Below are 18,262 nucleotides of genomic sequence, written 5' to 3'. Positions count from 1 at the left end.
CCACGAACGGACTCGACCACCGGCCCTCGCCCACCAGACACCGGGGGCGGGCGGCCGCGCGGCACCGAGAGCGCCCGTGAACGCTCCAGGAAAGGACCGCTGCGCAATCAGGGGCGTCCCGGAAGTGCCCCTCAGTCCTCTGGGACTCGCCTTCTATGGTCCAGCAGGACTCCAGAAGTTCCCCTCAGTCCTCCGGAAGTTGTGCTCTATGGTCCGGCAGTCCTCCGGAAGTCGCGCTCTATGGTCGGGCAGTCCTCCGGGACGCCGGAAGTGCCCCTCAGTCCTCCGGAAGTCGCGCTCTATGGTCGGGCAGTCCTCCGGGACGCCGGAAGTGCCCCTCAGTCCTCCGGAAGTCGCGCTCTATGGTCGGGCAGTCCTCCGGGACGCCGGAAGTGCCCCTCAGTCCTCCGGAAGTCGCGCTCTATGGTCGGGCAGTCCTCCGGGATGCCGGAAGTGCCCCTCAGTCCTCCGGAAGTCGCGCTCTATGGTCGGGCAGTCCTCCGGGACGCCGGAAGTGCCCCTCAGTCCTCCGGAAGTCGCGCTCTATGGTCGGGCAGTCCTCCGGGACGCCGGAAGTGCCCCTCAGTCCTCCGGAAGTCGCGCTCTATGGTCGGGCAGTCCTCCGGGACGCCGGGAGTGCCCCTCAGTCCTCCGGAAGTCGCGCTCTATGGTCGGGCAGTCCTCCGGGACGCCGGAAGTGCCCCTCAGTCCTCCGGAAGTCGCGCTCTATGATCGGGCAGTCCTCCGGGGTGCCGGAAGTGCCCCTCAGTCCTCCGGAAGTCATGCTCTATGGTCCGAGAGTCCTCCGGGATGCCGGAAGTGCGCCTCAGTCCTCCAGGACTCGCTCTCTATGGTCTGGCAGTCCTCCCACGACCATGGTATTTCGTGTCAGTCCTCCGGAGGGCGTGCTCCACATAAAAGCACTCCTCCAAGGCCACAAAAAATGGTCCAAAATTAACCGCAAAAATAACTAAAAATTTTTTAAAAATGAAAGGGGCACTGTTGAAATGTCTTCCAGACAACAAGAAGTTGACAGAACTCCAACATAAGTGGTATGAGAATTACTGGAGGTAACTGGAAACTCCCAGAAGGAAGAAAACCAGCTAGGGAAAGTTGGCCAGACCAGACCTGAACTGACACATAAAATACCAGACTTGATAGCATATTTCCATACGTTCTGTATGGTACGTCTAAATATTTTGATGGTTTTAATATTTTGTACCAGCCGTGGAAACTGGTTTGCTGCTAGGTGACTGTAAAAGTGAGATTTGGTAAAGAACGATTGGAAATCTTATCCTAACACTACAATTGAAACAATAGACAAAAGTATAGCTGAGCAATCAACTAGTAGAATTAGTTACTCCTAAGTTTTGCCATTCTTTGCTCTTAGGACTAGATGTTCCTGTATGCTAGATGAGAACAATGTTGAAACGGACCACTATCGCCTCCCAAAGTTGGAGCGACTCAGGTTCGTGGATTTCCTTTGTCAGAATTAAGGTGAAACGACACCAGGGGAGTTCAAACAACAATCAACATTTATTCAACCTAGCTACCTTTGTCCAAGTACACGTGAACTTGTTAATATGAACCTTGCAACATGTCATTAAGCCGCTGTTTGAGAAGCGAGGGGAGGTGTGGAAAAAGAAATGGAAGAAGAAACATGAAAGGTATCAGAAGGAGAGCGCTCCTGTTGAGTCACGAGGTTCAGAGCAGACCCCCTTGCTTTCTGGACTCCTTCTCAAAGAGGACCTCAGGGGCGGCTAGATCCACTCTTAGTCTCAGACTTGGTCAATGGTTTATGTTTCAAAGGATGAGGTGTAGGGACTGTGGCAAAGAGAGAAGGAAAAGAAGGAGAGAGAGAATGAGAGAAAGAAAGAAAGAAAGAGAGAAGAGAAGGGTTTCACCAGTCCTGGGTTCAGCCTTGGTCCAGCCAGCGTAGAGATCCAGTTCCGGAGGGTGCGCGTCGAGGACTCGTTCTCCCTTCTTTTATAGTGTGTTAGTTGATGGTCTCGACATGCGCAATCCCATTCCCAGGGTTCTCTGGAATCGGTCAGTGAGCTTTGGGGGGGTGTTCATTACAGAGTTGCTTCTCTTTTTCTGCTGGCATGACCGCTTAAGATAGAAGCACAGTCCCAACTTCCATGGGGCCTCCTTCCTCCAGGTGCATATGCTGTGCTCCTTCTCCTGGTCACTTAAGATAAGGACTTGCGGCTTTGGAGAAGCGCGGTCCCACCCTCCAGGGGGTCCTCTCCTTCAGCCACATTGTCCTGTTCACAAAACTTCAGCGTTTTCACAGAGGCCGTTTTCTTCACCAAAGTTCTTCAATGAGTGTTTGAGACATTGGCTATAATTTGTCAGACTGTCACAACCACATGTGATTGAAGCTGCGTTAAGCTTCAAGATGAAAGAACAAGGACAAGAATAAAGACTTTGAGGACAGCCAATGAGAACTTCAAATGGGTCGGCGGTTGTAAAAGCAGCCCTTCGACTCAAATGTATCCTACATTATGTGTGGTCGGATGTAGGCAGTGCTATGATAATCAGTTACAATAATTTTTATGTATATCTATGCTAATCTGATTAATATTTAATTATCACTCCATATAACTGGTTTGTGCTGAAGCTGTCACGTGGATGCTAGGTGGAATTATCCCCTGTGCATCCAGCACTGCAATAAAGAATGCCTGCTTTATAGAAGTCCAAAACACGTCTTGGAGAGTTTCTTTGACCGGCTTTTCGGTGTCACTTTGGCGACCCAGATGGGACGAGGCTTCTGAGACTTGATGGATGTAGGATTGCAGGACCTTCAGCCGGCACTGAGATTTCTTGGGGAGACCCTTGATCCCCATTCCCCAGGCTCACAAGCCAAGGCCGCTGGTAAGATTTTATTCAAAGGCATTCTTTTGATTAACCTGGTTCTGGTATTCTGGTCTGGTACTCTTCCCTGTAAGCCTGACTAAGAGAAGTCAGCAAGGAAGACATAGAAAAGGATCCTTAAAAATCTGGTGTTCTGGTAGAAGTACTGCTCTGTTAAAGGGTACTCATCTTGCTGGTTGAAGGTGAAGCTACTCATTTGGTTTGCTCTTGGTACTTTGATTAAGGCTTTGGGATTTGACTATTGATTTTGGATTTGACCTTAGATCTCTGCTTGATTCTCTTTGGTATTTTGATTTAGGCTTTGATATTTGATTTTCTGATTTTGATTTTTGTATATTGAAGGTATTGATAATGGGAACAGGGGAATTGAGTGAAATCTCTAAAAAATCACCTTTGGGGCACACTTTGAAACACTGGAAACAGCTGGGGGGTGTTCCAGGTGGCAACATGTGGAGAGAAGATTTGATTAAATATTGTAATCATTGGTGGCCTCTGTATAAGTTCAAGGAAGGGGAAAAGTGGCCTGTGAATTGGACACTAAATTATAACAACCTGTTACAACTTATGTTATTCTTGAGACATGAGCAAAAATGGGATGAAGTTATGTATTGTGATTTATTCTTTACCTTAAAGAATCATCCTGAGTGCCAAAAGGATTGTGGAATTAATATACCACCCAGCAATCCTTTTGTGTTATCTTTAGAAAAAGAAGGAAACAAAAAGGTGACAGTAAGCTCAAAAGGTGCTGTTCTGCATGTGGTATTAGGCAAAGGTGTTTAAACTTGTGTAAGCAAGAATGAGAGGATGATACTGAAATGATAATTGGACCCTGAAGGGCCCTGGCAATAGATGTAGCTGTAGTACAAGACCAGGTATTGCCATTTCCAGTAAGGATTGCTTTCTCTGTTTAGTGCTTTGCACACTGTAAACTTAAGGCAGGTGAGAACACTCCTGCTGCTCCTCCAGCTGACCTTATGCTTTCTGGTGGTTTGCCCTTCCCCTTTCCCAGGTGATTGTGGGAAGGGTGGTGAGCAGGGCCCAGGGTATATGAGCCACAGCTTCTGCTCAGGGAGCTTTTTATGCTCCTGGGTTTCTCTGGTGTTGGTGCTGAGCTCTTTCTTGAGTCCTTTGCAGCTTTTGAGCTGGCTCAGCTGTTTGGGCAGAAGCGTTTTGACATTTAGAGAAGTGGAGGTGTCTGAGGCAAGAGTTTCAGGATGGGTCAAGGTTCAGTAGCATATGTAGTAGAAAGTAACACTTGTATGTAGGTTTGTGTGTTTTGTTTTTTTTTTTTTTTTTTTTTCCTTCCCTCAGGTCAGTAATTTTGTATTGTGTGCCCAGGACTGGCAAGATGGTTTAATGGTATGCAGGGTTTTTTTTTTGAAAAAAAATTCTAGGTGCATTGTGTTTCCCTGGAATTCTTGACTTTGTTGAAGATGGAACCCTCTTCTTTTTTTTTTTTTTCCACCAGTTTTGCCGTATACTGTGCAAGTTGCTGATAGAATCTCTCTTAGTAGGACTGATGGTGAGGTTACCTAGCAGGTGTTAGGGTGAGTATCTTGTATGCATCTGTATATGGAGTGTTAGTATTACTCAGGAAAGTGGCAGGGTCATAAGGTACAGTGTCTTTCAGGGTATGGGATGGCTTATTGCCTTTCCTGATTGCTCACAGAGTGCCATTGTTGTCCTTAGAACCTTTGTAGTTTGTGGCAGGCCCCTCGTAGATTAGAAGTGTCAGGAGTTCTCTGTGGTTTTGCAGGTGTCTTGCAGGCTGCCTTTGGACTTGGATGAGCATCTAAGGTGAGCTGGGGTAGTAGCAGGAGGAGCATGGGGATGGTGATTTCTTGCAAGTGCAATGATAGTTTTCTGTCTCTTGGTATCTTAGGTGCCACAAATGATGATGGCTGCAGGGTCTGACACCAGAATCTGTGTGGAGCACATGAGCAGAAGGCAATGTTGCTTTTTGTGGAGGAGGGTGTTGTGGAAGATGTCTGTGTTGACCAACATGATGCTTACTTCTGGCACTGTTTTTGTGCAGATGATGAAGAGGAATCTGGTAGCTGCAGGAGTATCCCTGTTAGCTGATGTGGTTTTTGTTGAGGATGGATTCAGACCTCTGGCCCTCTGGAAGTGAAGTTGAGTGACCAGGGACCACTGCCCTACAGTGTGTAACTTTGACTTCAGTTGGAAAGAGACTTTCCAAAATGTAAATCTTTCTAATTCAAAGAGGTTCCATTTTTATGGACTTCCCATCAGAGTGGATGGCTCTTCAGAGATGATGTACTTGGCAGTAGAAGTCATCAGCAACAAGAGTCCTCACTAAAAAAAAAAAAAGTCAATTCCTTTCAAAGACCCAAGCACACCGTGTCTTTAAATAGTTGATAACATCACTGCTCTTTAGGTTCTTGGTTGTAACAGTTGAGATACCATGAAAACATGTTCCTCTGCATGCTTCAGTACAGCCAAAAGCATTAGCAAACCTGCCAATCCTTTTTGGTAGCCTTTTGTATTGCAACACTGGGGATTTGATTGTTGTGGTGGTCCCCCACCCCCAAAAGTAAAACCATATGGGGGAATCTCTTATCTCACTGATTTTTCTATCATAAATGAAACTTTACAAAAGAAAAAGTTAAAATTGCATAACTTCCAAATTGACATGCATTGTTTAAACTGTAACTGTACTTTATTTCTGTCTCACTTTCAAAGGTGTTTCCCTGGCAGTTCAGTAGCATCTCTCTTGGGCAGCACAGCTGGACAGGTGTCCCTCCTAATTATGTAACACACAAAGAACCTGCGTAGTCAACTTATAACTGTGTATTTTGGAGATGGCTAATTTAATGGTATCAATCACAGCTGTGCAAGTTAAGTTAATCCAAAGGGAAAACCAAATCCTTTTATAGTACAAGTATTTTATTGGATATATATAAATATCTGCACACTTTTTTAGTTTGAAGTGAATAATGGAGATCTGTTCTTTATTTTTCTTTTTGAAGTTTTACACTTCACTTTCAGCTTCATTGACCAAGCTGGCAAGATGTGCAGCAGCAGTGCAAGCTGCTGTGGTGGATCAAACACAAACAGGTTCATTTTTTGTCTCCTCTTTTTCCAGTGTCACCTCCTGCGTCATATGAAGAAAAGCCTGCACGGTTAATTCCGCTTGCTGCTCAGGTAATTGCACATATTGGGCTGGGGGAGCGGGGAGAAACATTTGCGAGTTCGAGGGCACTACAGATACTCTGCATTAAACGCACAGAAAAGGCAAACATGCTGCTAGTGCAGAAAAGCTGATGGAAAAATTGCCGTTAACAGATAGTGCCCTGTTCCTGTATTGGTCCCTTGATATGTTTTTTGTTTCAGGTGAAAGAATGAAATTTCATCTATGAAAAATTCAGAGCTGCCTGTTAGCTTCTTTAGGGTCAAGTGTTTCTCTTCTCTCTGTTCATACTGATTTTATGGGCAAGTTGGAAATAGCCTTTTTTTTTTTTATGTATAACTGAGTTTTTAGGAATATGTGGTGTCCCTGTAGTTAATTTTTGAGCACCTAGATGCCAGTAGAAAAGTAATGAGTGAAACATGATGGAAACTGGTACTTAAACTTGATATTTCTTTGATTTTTTTATTTCTATTTTTTTTCACTAGACTGTTGATGGCATGCTGTCCTATGGCACAATCCCCCTTCTGTTCAGTGGAGTCTTCAGTCTAGGACTTTTAAGTAAAAAAGTTTGTCCTTCCAAAAAAGGACTAGTCATTCATAGGACCAAGGCATAGACTTGGAGAGTCGCTTAAGTACGTGATCGGAATTAAAGCCAGCTTTCACTTAATGTTACTGCTGTTGGTCTTTGCTTTCATTGATTTCTCTACCACTCCCTCATGGTTGGGAGCTCTGAATCATACTTTTTTTCAGTCCGTCCCTTCCCCCCCCCCCCCCCCCCCCCAAAAAAAAAGAGAGGCAGTGTCTTAAAGTTAATTAGCTTCCTCACAAATGCATGAGTATATAAAATATGAGTTATGATGATTAAAACCATAAAAATGACACCAGTCTTACAGATCTGGACTATTTCTGAACAGGCATTCCTCACACGTGAATACCATCAGGGTAAAGATCACCTGCGCTTCATGCTCTGACAAGACAAAATGCTGAGGCAGGGATGAGCTCTGAAAGAAAAAAACAAAACAAACCCAAACCAAAAAAACAGGGTCACGGTTTTGTTTTGTTGTTGTTTGTTTTTAAAGAGTGCAATATTGACTGGTGCCAGCCTGCCGAGCTCTTCTGCTGCCTGACCTCTCCTGCTCTTTCATGGCTGTAATTGTCATTTGGATAATTGTAGAAGAGCAATTAAGTTGCTTGCCTCTGCAAATGTGCTGGTAATACCAGGAAGGCAAATGCTTGTACCAGTAGTGAATAACTTGGCTACAAGTAGAATTCCTGAAGGAAGAACAGCAGCAATGACAGGAAGCAAATAGCAAGTGACCAAAAATTTGGTGTGTCAAACACATCAAAGCTTTATTGCCGAATATGTTTGGCAATATGTACCAAATGGCTTTTTTTGATAAATGTAAATTTTCAGGAAGTTCAGGGTTGTGTGTGGCAAAACATGTCCCTCTGCGTATGCGTCCTGCTACGTAAATAGCATGGGTCAATGGCAAGTCCAGTGGCAGGGCTGCTGTTCCCTACTCCACGTTGCCGTAGTAGTGTTGCGGTATTTAGACCTTAACAGATGGGCTGAGGAATGGAAGGAAAATGCCCATTTTCTGTAAGGGCTCAGAATGCCGACCCTTTTCTCTGCCTGCTGCTCCCCTGTGCGTGAGATGAAGCTGTTTTATTTTTCTCCCTTGGTCCTGGTCTAAATATTTCTGGAGCTGTTGCTGCTGTAGGTTTGCAATTTGTGTTACTGCATTTTTGTAGTGTTCTAGCAATGGGTTATTTCTACTGTGGAGAAGCACTGAGATACGGTTTTCGGTTTAAAGCATCAGAAACTACATTCCCCGAAACTGGTAACTCGCGGCGTAGGTGAAACCGATCTGGCGCGTGCAGCTGTGCTTGCAGGGATGCTCGGTGGCTCCTCATCAAAATGGCAGGGTGTGTGTGTGGACATCCATAGGGTTGCGCTCTGGGTCCGAGAGCGTTAATGTATTTTTGCTGTTGGAAGATTGAATGGAGCGTGTGCCTGTTAAATCTCAGGGCAGTCAAAAGCTAGGAAGGACCCTGAGCAGGTTTGGTGGCACAGCTGTGGTTTTAAAAGATCTTGACCATTTGGAGCAATGGCCTGGAAAAAATAATTCCTTTTTTGCAACGAGGCAGTTCACAAGGACAGATGTGTTGCTGTGCTCTTTAGCAAAAATACTCAACTTGGGACGTATAGGGTGAGGAAGCCTTGCCTATACTAAGGCTTGAGAAAATGTATGTAGGTATCTATGTCTGCCACCTGCATGTATCTAGGAAAGTGAGTTCTAGTGAAAGTAAAGTTGCCAATGAGTCAAAAAAGAAAGAAAGGAACAAAAAAGGCACAGTTGTCTGAAAAATGCAAAAGCTCTAGTGGCCTGTATCAACAACTGTACTGAAGATGACGCAAAAATACTTTTTCCTCCACTCAGTCGTACTGTCTTCACAAACCTTCACAAAAAAAAAAGGCAGCTTTGGATTCCTACCCACTTTTATGCTAAAGTTTGGTTTGGTTTTTTTTTTCTTCTCTCAGGTGGATGTCAGCTGCCACCATTTCACCCTGGTTGCCCTTTCTTCTGCTGTGAAAGTACAAGACAGATGGAAAGATTCCATAGTGATCTGCATTTGAAGAATATTTTTTATTTGAAGAATAAAATAAAGAGGATCCAGCCAGCAGCTGCAGACAGGAGATAGCCTGCCTCTCCAGGTAAGGATGGATCCTTCTTAGTGTAGTCCTCAGCAGATCCGATCGCCAGTGTGCACAGCAGGGTCTGTATATGTAACCAAAACCACAGTACAGTCATGTAGTGTGTGTGTGCGTGTGAGGCTGTGTTTCTAGGAAGCTTCATATTGTAAGAGCTGTAAGGCACCAATCTATTCTGTTAGGGGGATGACAGTCAAGTGACTGCAGCTACAGAGGAGGAAGGGAGAGGGAGAGAGAGACGGACATGTCTGAACTGTCAAATTCTCCCAGCAGCTCCAAGAGCGGGAGATACACAGTGAGTCCTGGACCCCTGCAGCTGTGTCACCCCTCTTCTGCATCGCAGTCCCTCCCTGCCTCCACCTTCTCTTTCTCTCACTGCTTTATTTTTTTTTTTGTTCCTGTACCTCTCCCTCTCTTGTTCTCCAAGTCCCCCTCTTTCTCTGTTGTTCTGCCTCTCTGTTTTCTTTTTTTCTCTGTACTTCTGACCTGTCCCATCCCTCTTTTTATCCTGTCTCTGCCCTGCAGCCCATCACTACTTTGTCTTTCTCCATCTATCCGTCTGTATTCTTATCCCAATCTTGTTATTTCCTCCCTGTCTGCCATTTAGCCCTTCAAAATTCGCGCCGCTCTTGCCTGCCTGATGCTGTGTCTCTATTTTTAAATTCCTTTCTCTGCCCTGTATTCTGGATACACTTTTACTTTCTTAGATTCTCTTGTTCCAGGTCCCTGTCCCTATGTTTTAACTTCTTCCCTCACTGTCCCATAGCCCATTTTGGTCTTTATTATTCTCTCTCTGTCTGGTTCCCTGCCCCTGTTCTTTATTTCTCCTCTCTCCCCCCTTTAGATCATCAGTGTTTTTGATATTTCTTAGTCTTTCTCATCTACCTCGTTGTCCCCTTTTTTAATTCTTCCTTCTGCCCTGTGGCTCATCACTAGCATTTGTTTTTCTCCATCTCTTTGTCTGGTACCCTCTCACTTTTTATTAGTTCCTCCTCTCTGCCCCGTAGCCCATTGCTATCCTCCCCTCCCCCTGTCTCTCTCTGTCTCCCTTTCCCTACTTTTAAATCCCCCCTCTCTGCCCTGTAGCCAATCACTGTTGTAGTGAGTTTGTGTGGCAAGCTGGGGCAGGGGAGTGAGCAGGGGCTGCAGGGGTGTGTTCTGTGAGAATGCACCAGGACTTGCCCCCGTGTTGGGCACAGCCAGTTCCAGCTCCAAGATGGAGCTGCTACTGGTCAAAGCTGAGCCAACCAGCAACACTGGTAGCACCTCTGTGATATTTAAGAAGGGCTAAAAAAATGCTGTGCAGAAGCTGTCAGCCCTGCAGACACCAAGGTCAGTGAAGAAGGAAGAGAAGGAGGTGATCCAGGTCCTAAAGCAGGTTCCCCTGCAGCCTGCAGTGAAGACCATGGTGACACAGGCTGTCCCCCTGCAGCCCATGGAGGTTCATGGCAGAGCAGATATGCACCCTGCAGCCGATGGGGGACCCCTCGCCAGAGCAGGCGGATGTACCCGAAGGAGGCTGTGACGCTGTGGAGGCGAGCCCACGCTGGAGCAGGTTTTCTGGCAGGACCTGTGGCCCCATGGGAGTGACAACACACTGGAACAGAAGAAGAACACAAAGAAGGAAGGAGCAGCAGAGACAACTTGTGATGAACTGACTGCAACCTCCCGCTCCTTCTCCCCCTGTGCTGCTCGGTAGGAGGAGGTAGAGAAGTCATGAGTGAAGATGAGCCCAGGAAAAAAAGAGAGGGGTGGGGGGAAGCTTTTTGTCAGATTTGTTCATATTTCTCATTACTATACTCTGATTTTGACTGACAATAAATTATTTTCCCTAAGTTGAGTCTGTTTTGCCTGCAACAGTAATGGGTGAGTGATCTATTTGTCCTTTTCTTGACCCACAAGCTTTTTTGTTGTAATTTCTACCCTCCTGTCTTGTTGAGGAGGAGGAATGATAGAGTGGCTTGGTGGACACTCGTCAGCCAGCCAAGGTCAACCCACCACAGTTTCCTTCTATCAGGCTCCCTGTCCCTATTTCTTAAATCTTGACTATGTTTCTTGTATGTCATCACTTTTGAAACTTTGTTTCTACCTCTCCATCCCTATTTAAATTCTTGCATGTTTCTAAAACCCAGTTGCTTTTTAAATTTTCTTGCTACTTTTCCCTCTCTTTGTCTCCCTGACCTTATTTTCATTTCTCGCCTGTGTTTCTTGTATCCTGTTGCTTTTCAAATTTCGTTCTTATGTCTCCCTCTGTGCAACTCCACCTACCTACTTTTTGATTCTTGTACCCTGTTGCTTTCAAAATTTTCTGTTTCCTTCTATCCATCTCCCTGTCTCTAGTTCTTAACTCTTCCATCTCTGTCATGTACCCTGTCACTTCTTACATTTTCTTTCTACGTCTCCTCTTTCTATCTCCCTGTGCCTATTTGTTAGTTCTTGCCTATGTTTCTTGTATGCTGTTGCTTTTTGAAAATTTTCTCTCTACCTGGCTCCCTGTTTCTGTTTTCTAGTTCTTGCTGTTTTTTCTGTATCAGTTGAGAATGTTTCCCTGTCCCTTGTCCTGCCTTTATCTTCTTGTCCTGCCAGTCTCTTCCCCTTCTCTCCCCTGCTTCCTATTATTTATTCCTCGATCTCCATCCCTGTTGTTCTGCTCAGTCTCTCTGCTCTTCTCGCTCTACACTGTTTTCCTGCTTCTTGTTCCTCTCTTGTTCCCAGCATCAAATTTCCTGACTCCCTGTCTTGCACATCTGTGTCCCTCTGTCTTTCCTCCTGCTTTTTGCTTCCCTTTTATCCCCCCATCCTGCTGCCTTTGGTACTGAGCCTTGTAGCCAACTCATTGCCAGGATTTCTTATATGCATTAATGAATGAATTTTTCCTGCCTCCTCTGTCTCCCTGGATGTGGGTAGGTGGTGGGGCAGGGATGATGTGCTGTGGGGCTTTGGCAATGGCCCCTGTTCCTGATGGGCTCCAGCTGGGACTGGGTTGGCGCCAGGTGTGGCCAGTGAGGCTGACAATGGGGCTGGCCCTGCTGTGTGAAGGGGCTCCAGCTGTAAAGGGGGCTGCCTGGGCAGGGGAACTGGCCGAGGAGGGAGTCCAAGGGGGTCCTGCAGGCAGGTGGCTCCAGCAAGGAATGGCTGGTCCCTGTGGCAAGGAAGGATCCCTCTTGAGCTGCCCCCAGTTTCTGTTGGCTACACACGTGAGCCACCGCATATCAAGGAAGCCTCGTGGTGGATGAGGAGCATTGAGGCGTCCACTGCGTGCTGCCGAGTGGGGGAGGGTCAGGCAGCCAGCACTGGGGAGGAGGAAGAGGAAGAGGCAGAGAGAGGCATCAGGGCGGTGAAGGTCTCCTGCTGGCACCAGGAGCTGTGGTGAGTCGCACGTCCTCTCCTCCACATCCTGGCCCACCCTTCTTTAGACGTCTGCCTGCCTCTCCTCCTCCATCTCCCTCTCTGCCTGCACACTTATGTGTATGGCTCCTCAAAACTTGTTATTCTTCTGTCAGCTCTGCCCAGTACCCTGTTGCCTTTTGAATTTTTAATATGCCTCTCTCTAACCAGCTGCTTCTCCCTGTTTTTTACTGTTTCTGCACTGCCTTGTACCCCATTACTTTTAAAATTTAGTTCCTATGTCTTCCTGTGATGGATTAACCCTGGCTGGATGCCAGGTGCCCACCAAAGCTGTTCTATCACTCCTCCTCCTCAGCTGGACAGGGGAGAGAAAATATAACAAAGAACTTGTGGATCCAGATAAGGACAGGAGAGGTCACTCACCAATTACCATCAAGGGCAAAACAGACTCAGCTTGGGGAAAATTAACTCAATTTATTACAAATCAACCAGAGTAGGGTAATGAGAAATAAACTCAAATCTCAGAACGCCTTCCCTCCACCCCTCCCTTCTTCCCGGGCACAACTTCACTCCTGGATTCTCTACCAAGCCCCCCCAGCGGCACAGGGCGATGGGGTTTATGGCCATTTCCTCACACTTTATTTTCTGCCGCTTCATCTTCCTCAGGGGGAGGACTTGTCACACTCTTCCCCTGCTCCAGCATGGCATCCCACCCACGGGAGACAGTCCTCCATGAACTTCTCCAACGTGGGTCCTTCCCATGGGCTACAGTTCTTCACGAACTGCTCCAGCATGGGTCCTTTCCACGGCGTGCAGTCCTTCGGGAGCACACTGCTCCAGCGTGAGTCCCCCACAGGGTCACAAGTCCTGCCAGAAAACCTGCTCCATGGGCTCCTCTCTCCACAGATCTGCGGGTCCTGCCAGGAAACTGCTCCAGTGCGGGGTTCCCGTGGGGTCACAGCCTCCTTCGGGAACCCACCTGCTCTGGCGTGGGGTCCTCCATGGGCTGCAGGTGGATATCTGCTCCACCGTGGACCCCCATGGACTGCAGGGAGACAGCCTGCCTCACCAGGGTCTTCACCACGGGCTGCAGGGGAATCTCCGCTCTGGCGCCGGGAGCATCTCCTCCCCCTCCTTCTGCACTGACCTTGGTGTCTGTAGGCTTCTCTTACATGTTCTCACTCCTTTCTCCGGCTGCCGTTTCCATCTGTTCTGAATTTTTTTCCCCTTCTTAAAAATGTTATCACAGAGGCGTTACCACTGTCGCTGATTGGCTCGGCCTTGGCCAGCAGCGGGTCCGTCTTAGAGCTGGCTGGTATTGGCTCTCTCTCGAACACAGGGGAAGCTTCCAGCAGCTTCTTACAGAAGCTACCCCTGTAACACACACACACACACACACACCCCACTACCAAAACCTTGCCACACAAAGCCAATACACTTCCCTTCTCTGTCTCCCTGACCCTATATTTTAATTCCTTCCTCTCTGTCCTGTGTCCGGTTGCTTGAGACTGGCTGGGCATCGGTCAGTTGGTGGTGAGCAAGTTTTCATTTGCTGGGGTGGTTTTTTTGTTTTTTTTTTTTCTCTTACAACTTTTTTTAAAAAATGTCTTTTTAACTATTACACTTTTTATATCAACCCATGAGTTTCTCGCATTTACCCTCCCGATTCTCCCCCTATCCCACTGTGGGGGAGCAAGTAAGTGAGCAGCTGTATGGTACTTAGCTGCCAGCCAGGGTTAAACCACAATGCTACATCTACTTTTATGAAGCTGCCTACTGCTATTTTTTAATTATTTCCTGTCTGTTGTGTACCCTGTTGCTTTGAAAATTTGCTTTCTATGTCTACTTTTATCCTGTTCACTGTCTTTATTTTTTATTTTTTTTCCTTTCTGTCCTGTGCCCCTGTGTCACTTTTAAATTTCCTTTCTATTTTTCAGTTTTAGTTCACTGTGGCTATTTTAAAATTTTTTTTCTGTCCTGTACCCAATCACTTCTTAAAGTTTCCTTCTATGTCTACTAGTATCGAGCTGTGTATCACTGTTTTTTAATTCTTTCCTCACTATTGTGTACCCCGTTGCTTTTTACTTTTTCTTTCTATGTCTACTTTAACCTATTCACTGTCTTTAAATTACGCCTGTCTGTCATGTAGCCCATCACCTTTTAAATTTTCTTCCTATGTCTGTTTGTTTAGTTAGCTGTCCCGATTTTTTAATTCTTTTGCCTCTGTCACGTACCCCGTTGTGCTGGTTTTGGGTGGGATTGAATTAATTTTCTTCCCAGTAGCTTGTATGGGGCTCTGTTCTGGATTTGTGCTGAAAACAGTGTTGATAACCCAGGGATGTTTTTGTTATTGCTGAGCAGTGCTCACACAGAGTCAAGGGCCGTTCTGCTTCTCACCCTGCCCCACCAGGGAGCAGGCTGGGGCTGAACAAGGAGCTGGGAGGGGACGCAGCTGGGACAGCTGACCCCAACAGACCCGAGGTCTGTTCCAGACCATATGGTGTCATGCTCAGCATATAAAGCTGGGGGGAAGGAGAAGGAAGGGGGGCCATTCAGAGCGATGGCATTTGTCTTCCCACGTAGCCGTTAGACAGGATGGAGCCCTCCGTTCCTGGAGATGGCTGAACACCCGCCTGCTGAGGGGAAGTGGGGAATGAATTCCTGGTCTTGCTTTGCTTGTGTGTGTGGCTTCTGCTTTACCTATTAAACTGCCTTTATCTCAACCTGTGAGTTAGACTTTTTTGCTGATTTTTCTCCCCCATCCTGCTGCAGGGAGGCAGGGAGCAAAGCAGCTGGGTGGTGCTTAGTTGCCAGCTGGGGTTAAACCATGACACCTGTCACTTTTTTTCCAGTTTGCTTTCTATGCCTACTTTAACCTATTCACTGTCTTTGTTTTTTAATTTTATCCTCTGTCCTGTACCATCTCACTTTTAAAATTTTCTTTCTGTGTCTGTTTATTTGTTTGCTGTCCCTATTTTTGAATTCTTTCCTGTATGTCCTGTAAGCAGTTGCTTTTTAAATTTTCTTTCTATGGCTAGGTCACTGTCTGCATATTTTTAGCTTTTTCATCTCTGTCTTGCACTGCCTTGTTTTTAAAATTTTCTTTCCATATCTCTATCTATTTTTTTCTCCCTATTTTTAAACTTTTTTCCCATCCTGTATGCCATCATTTTTTACATTTTCCTTCTATGTCTACTTTTAGCAAGCGGTGTATCACAGCTTTTTGATTCTTTCCTGGCTGTTATGTACCCTCCCACTTCTTACATTTACTTTCTCTGTGTCTCTCTATTATTCACCCTATCCTTATTTTTTCCCCCCCTAGCCTTTCTTTAATGTTGTCACTGTTAAAATTTTCTTTCTGTGTCACCTTTTATCCAGTTCACTTTGTTTTTTAGTTTTTCCGCTGTCTTGCACTCCATCACTTTTAAATTTCCTTTCTATTTCTCTATGTAGTTTGCTGTGACTATTGTTTAATACTTTCTTGTCTGTCCTGTAGCCTGTTGCTTTTTAGATTTTGTTTCTACATCTTCATTTCTTTAGTTTGCTGTCCCTATTTTTTATTCTTTTCCATTTTTCCTGATTCCGTTACTTTTAAAAATTTTCTATCTCTGTTAACCAGTTCCGTCCCTATTTTTTATATTCTTTCCTGTCCTATACCCCATCACTTTTTAAATTTTCCTTCTATGTCTACTTTTATGATGCTGCATATTACTGCTTTTTAATTCTTTCCTATCTGTCCTATACCATTTCCTACCTAGTTTAGAGGCACATGTATCTTTTTCTGTCTACGCCTCCGAAAAATTAAGTTTAACTCCTTAGCTGGTCACGTTGCCGATGCAATGGTTGTAGCTGTAGTACAGGAGCGGGTATTGTCGTTGCTAGTAAGGGTCGCTTTTTCTGTTCAGGGTCTTATTTGCTGTAAATTTGAGGCAGGTAAGAACAGTGCTGCTGCCCCTCCAGCTGACTCTATAACTGCTGGTGGTTTGCCCTTCCCCTTTCCCAGGTGATTGCGCTAAGGGTGGTGGGTGCGGGCTCGGGGGTATTTGAGCCACAGCCTCTGCTGAGGAAGCTCATTGTGCTCCTGGGTTTCTCTGGTGTTGGTACTCAGCTCTTCCTTGAGGCCTTTGCAGCTTTTGAGCTGGCTCAGCCCTTTGGGAAGAGGTGTCTGCCTGAGGTAAGAGCTTGAGGACCAGTCAAGGTTCAGCAGCATGTATAGTAGAAAGTAACTTGTGTGCAGCTTTTTTTTTTTCCTTTCATGTTTTTCAGGTCAGTAATTTTGTTTTGAGTGTTCAGGGGTAGAAAGATGGTTTAATAGCATGCATTGATTGTTTGTTTGTTTTTAATTCTTCATGCCTTGTGTTTTCCTGCAATTCCCAACTTTATTGAAGAAGGAACCTTGGGGTTTTTTCACCAGTTCTGCTGTATGCTCTGCAAGTTGCTGATATCTCTCTTAAGGGGACCGATGGTGACATTGTTTAGCAGGGGTTAGGGTGAGCGTCTTTGTATGCATCTGTATATGGAATTTTAGTATTTCTGAAGAAAGCAGAAGGACCATGAGGCACAGTGTCTTATAGAGTTTGGGATGCCTTTCCTCATTGCCCACAGAATGCCATGTTTGGGTTGGAAGGGACCATAAAGATCCTCTAGTTCCAACCCCCTCCAGGGACACCTTCTGCGAGGTCAGGTTGCTCAAAGCCCCATCTGACCTGGCCTTGAATGCTTCCAGGGAGGGAGCATCTGCAGGTTCTCTGGGCAATGCGTTCCAGTGCCTCACCATCCCTAGAGAGAAACATCTTCCTAATGCCTAAACTAAACGTACCCTCTTTAGGACTAAAGTCATTACCGCCTTGTCCTATGGCTGTACACCCTTGTAAAAAGTCCCTCTGCAGGTTTCTTACAGGCACCCTTTACGTACCGTGAAGTCTGCTATAAGGTTTCCTGCAAAGCTGCATGCCGGTGAGCGGTCCGAGAAGGTGAGGCGGCCAGGTCAGTGTTGAATAGTGAAGTATTATGGGGCTGCTCGGTTAAGCATTTACCTTCTGCTTTGGAGGCGATGTGCGGGCCAGCTTTGAATTGGGTGAGAGTTTGAGGTGAGCTGTAGATTAGCGAGGAGGAGCGTGGGGCTGGTGACTTCTCAAAAGCGCCATGCTAATTTGGCGTGTCTTGTTGTATCAGGTACCATGAGTGATGACAGCTGCAGGGTCTGAGTCTGGAATGAGCAGGGAAGTGAACACGGTGGCACTTGTGAGGAGGGGGGGGAGTTGTGGAAGTAGTTGGTGTTGGCCGGTGGGATGCTTACTCCCTTTTCTGATTTCATTTTTTTTTTTTTTGTTAGTTTGTTTCATTGCAGGTGTTGAAGACCAATGTGTCATCTCGAGGAACATCCCAGTTAGCCCGTGTGGTTTTTGTGGAGTATGGATTCAGACCCACGGCTCTCTGAAAGCTAAGTTGAGGGACCTGGGCTGGTGAGAGGCTGGGAGGAAGGGATGAAGCTGGGAATTGCAGGGATGTGTTTTGAAGTTAGCACGGGAGAGAGGGCTGTCCAGGAGCACTCCCCTTTGGGTAGGTGAAGGGAGCGGGTTGCTTTTTGGTGCGAGAGCAGCGTGGGCCGAGCAGGGCGGTTCCAGCCTCTGTCTGCGGTGGTTTGCAGTCTGTGTAGTCTGTCTCCTGTGCCTTAGACCTTCCTCGGGTCTCGATGTCCTCATTGCGCTTTGCGCTGGGGGAGGGTACCACGCGCTTTAGGCGCTGTCCCTAGAGTTTTGAACGCTCGTAGTCATCAGCACAGTGCCAATGGAGTGCTTCTTTTCTTGCATTAGCAGCTCTAAAGCATGGATTGGTCTCGGCAGATTCCAGTCGGTCCTGTTTTGCGACGTTATTCCGGGCTGCTTTGGCAGCTCCACTCTCTAGCCGTCCATTTTCTCAGACTGGGATTTCTTCCCCACATCATGATGTTTTTAGGCTATTCACAGGCACAACAGGATTTGGGATCTGTGCTTGCCCAGAGAAGGAACATCTCATGGCTCTCGTCCTTGGCACAGCCTGTTTCCGAAAAGGCCCACGTCCGGCTCCTTGTCCCACACGGAAGGTGGCAGCCCTGAAAGCTGTTGCTGGTCTTCACCGTCCCCCTGCAGCCTATTCACAGGCACAACAGGGTCTGGGACCCGGGCTTTCCC

General features: G+C 46.5%; 2 long non-coding RNA genes across 2 annotated transcripts; one reads left to right on the top strand and one right to left on the bottom strand.

Moving 5' to 3' along the window:
* Positions 1-744: 744 nt before the first annotated feature.
* On the top strand, positions 745-10,465 carry LOC126046544 (uncharacterized). The gene is made up of 4 exons (XR_007508349.1): positions 745-2,877; positions 5,984-6,042; positions 8,571-8,744; positions 8,924-10,465. It is a non-coding gene; the product is annotated as an uncharacterized LOC126046544 (long non-coding RNA).
* Positions 10,466-14,001: 3,536 nt separating this feature from the next.
* Positions 14,002-15,104, bottom strand: LOC126046543 (uncharacterized). The gene is made up of 2 exons (XR_007508348.1): positions 14,974-15,104; positions 14,002-14,206 (listed from the first exon to the last, which is right to left on the bottom strand). It is a non-coding gene; the product is annotated as an uncharacterized LOC126046543 (long non-coding RNA).
* Between the last annotated feature and the right edge of the window lie 3,158 nt (positions 15,105-18,262).

Source organism: Accipiter gentilis, chromosome 16 (genome assembly GCF_929443795.1).
Source record: "Accipiter gentilis chromosome 16, bAccGen1.1, whole genome shotgun sequence".
NCBI classification, from domain to species: domain Eukaryota; kingdom Metazoa; phylum Chordata; class Aves; order Accipitriformes; family Accipitridae; genus Astur; species Astur gentilis.
The sequence above is the reverse complement of the archived record's forward strand: the minus strand, read 5'-3'. Positions and strand labels throughout refer to the sequence as shown.